Below are 3,439 nucleotides of genomic sequence, written 5' to 3'. Positions count from 1 at the left end.
GAGGTGTCTGTGGGGCATCCAGCTTAACTTGACCAACAGGCCATTGTCACTAGCACAGGAGAGAGTTTGGGGTTGGATAAATAGAGCTGAGAATCATCTGTATAGAAATAATAATGATAATGATAAAGACAACAATGATAGCCACCGTTTATAGAGCATTTACTATGTGCCGGGCACTGTGCAAAGTGCCTCACAATTATCCTCATTTGGTCCTTCCAACAACCCTGGGATGTAGGTGATATTATTATTTTATTTATTTATTTTTAGTTTTCAACATTCATTTTCATAAGATTTTGAGTTCTAAAATTTCCCCCCTCCCTCCCCTCCCCCCTCCCCAAGACGGCGTGCAATCTGATACAGGCAATATACGTATGATCGTACTAAGCATATCTCCACATCAGTCATGTTGTAAAAGAAGAATCAGAACAAAAGGGGAAAACCAGGAGAAAGAAAAAAACAAAAAAAGAGAAAGTAATATGCTTTCAAAATTGTATTTATTTGTTGATTTTTAGTTTTCAACATTCACTTCTATAAGATTTTGAGCTCTAAATTTTCTCCCTCTCCCCCTGCTTTCCCCCTCCCCAAGATGGCATGCAATCTGATATAGGCTCTACACGTACAATCAAATTAAACATATTTGTACATTAGTCACGTTGTGAAAGAAGAATCAGAACAAAAGGGGAAAACCACAAGAAAGAAAGAAAAAAGAGCAAATAATCTGCTTCCATCTGCATTCAGACTTCATGGGGTTTTTTTTCTGGATGTGGATAACATTTTCCATCATGAGTCTTTTGGAGTTGTCTTAGATCCTCGCATTGCTGAGAAGAGCTCAGTCTATCAAAGTTAGTCTTCACACAGTGTGGCTGTTACTGTGTTCTCCAGGTCCTACTCACCACTCAGCATCCATTCATGTAAGTCTTTCCAGATTTTTTTGAAATCTGCCTGCTCCTCATTTCTTAGAGCACAATAGTATTCCATCTCAATCATACCACAACTTATTCAGCCATTCCCCAATGGATGGGCATCCCCTCAGTTTCCAATCCTTTGCCACTGTACAAAAAGCTGCTATAAATACTTTTGCACATGTAGGTCCTTTTCCTATTTCTTTGGGATGCGACCTAGAAGTGCTATTGCTGGGTCAAAAGGTATGTACATTTTTATAGCCCTTTGGGCATAGTTCCAAATTGCTCTCCAGAATGGTTGGCTAGGTAGGTGATATTATTCCCACTTTACCAATGAGGAAACTGAGGTAAACAGAGATTAAGTGATTTGCCCAGGGTCACACAGCTAGTGAGTGTCTGAGGTGAGATTGGAACTCTGGTCTTCTTGACTCCTAAATCCAGGGAAGTGGATGAGATCGACAGTATCTATGTATGAGATTCATATAGATGGCCTGTGAATGGGCTCCTCATCCACCTCTCTGACAGAGTGAGGGCAGCAAGCATTCTTCATCCACTCAGTTTTTCCTGTGTGGATTGCTAGGTCTTGTCTGAGAGGCCACGGATCTCACAGAGGAGTCTTTGCAGTGTTTTGGGGCTCCATGAAATCAACGTGCAGTCATCACCCAGGAAATGGTTGTTGAATTGCTGAACTGGTAAAAAGTACAGAAGTAGAAAGGGTTGGAGGGGACCCAGAAGAGTGTAGTGTCCCCCAAGAAGGCAAGGGAAGAAAGAATAGCCAAGCTCACTTCCCACTAGTCTCCTGAGGAATTCCCCATTCTGATTACACTAGTTTCAGTGTGCTGTGCCCTCCATCTCTGGCCCTTCGTGTCTTTGTACAGGCTTGTTTCTCCTTATTGGTGGCATGGAGATAATCAGCTGAGCTTACATCCCTCCCATGCGCAAGCTCTCTTCTGGTGGATTCTGGGTCTGGGGCTCTGTGCCAGGTACCTGGCCATGGCAAAGTGGGCTGTGGCACAGGATTGGCCACTGAGGCCGAAAGAGCTGCCCACTCAATTCCCTTTTGGGTACTTCCTGGAAGGGACACCAGCCCAACAGGAATAGGCATTGTGCCCATATTGCCACTAGAGCAGTTGCCCTCCAGTGTAGCCTGGGCCTGAGTCTTAGGTTGGCCATGCTGCTGCTGCTTTTTGCTTCTCTGCCTCAGTCCAGGCAATTTAACAGTGATCTGGAGATGTCTCGGAGGTAGCCTCCTGAGTTTGAGAGACTGGGATCTCCTGATGCAGCACGGCACCCACTCCAACTATTACAGGGCTTCTTGGAGAAGACAGCCACCATGAGGAGAAGACCGCTTCCCTGGCCCAGTATACCAGGAGATATAAACCCCGAGGAAGCTCACAAAGAGCCAGGGTGGAGGCAAAATGCCTGCTCTGCAGTCCTGCAAAATGCTTCTTGCTTTGCTGTTTTAAGCAGCAATGATAATAATAATAATAATAATACTTATATATTTGGAATGTATCTCGTTTGATTCTTACAACAACCCTGGAAGGTAGATGCTATTATTCTCCTCATTTTGCAGATGAGGAAACTGAGGCAGAGAAAGGTTAAGTGACATGTCCAAGGTCACACAGATAGTCATGTTGGAGGCCAAATTTGAATTCAAATCTTCCTGATTTCAAGTCTGGTGCTCTATCTATCCACTGTGATGCCCAGGGGCCTCATCAACTTTCAGAGAAAGTAAGATAGTAGTTAGAAGCTACTTCTTCAGGTTTAAGCCTGTGTTGGTGAGTGCTTGCTTTTTATGGCTGACGCACTTCCTTTGTGCAGAAGAAACAAACATTCGATCAAATTCATGCAATTGACTATGTTGAAAATGTTTATTTCTTACTTAGCGCTCATTGACTGACTTGGAACGCCCTTTCTGGCCTACCTTTATTTTTTTGCTGGCAGGCCCTAGATTCCTTGTTCCTCTGCCCCTGTTTATGCTCCCAGGGAGGGAGAGTTCTCTTCCTCCTCAGGACACCCTGCGGATTCCTCATCTGCGTACTCCCAACATGCAGCATGTCCCTCCTAGGATGTAAGCTCTTTGAGGGCAGGGCTGGTTGCCTCAGTCCCAAGACCAGCCCAGTACTTTGCCCACAGTATGTGGCTAATAAAATGACTGAGTCAGGGAGGTGGTGGACCTGGAGGAGAGAGAGGCCAAGCCGTCTGCTCCCTGGTGACCCTGGAGAGAGCAGCTACGGGAGATTGGGGGGGAAGGGGCTGTTGCCCATTTCAGGTTCCTGAGACACACTGGGACCTCAGAAAAGGTGCATGAAGTGTGGTTGGGGGGGAGGATTCAGCCCGGGAGGGGACAATACTGCGGAAGGTTTGAGGGGGTCCAAGAGGCCGGGTGCTGTACAAGGGATGGAGGGAACCGATGACTTGGGAGTGTGGCGGCCTGAGTCGGGGGAGCGAAGATGTAGGACTCTAAGCCCAGAAGGGTGTGGAAGGGAGTCCAAGGTGAGAGGGGGCCGTCTATGGCTAGGAAGATGGGGAGT

The sequence above is a fragment of the Vombatus ursinus genome, unplaced genomic scaffold, assembly GCF_900497805.2.
Source record: "Vombatus ursinus unplaced genomic scaffold, bare-nosed wombat genome assembly UNPS02010394.1, whole genome shotgun sequence".
Lineage (NCBI taxonomy): Eukaryota > Metazoa > Chordata > Mammalia > Diprotodontia > Vombatidae > Vombatus > Vombatus ursinus.
This window is presented reverse-complemented; position numbering follows the sequence as displayed.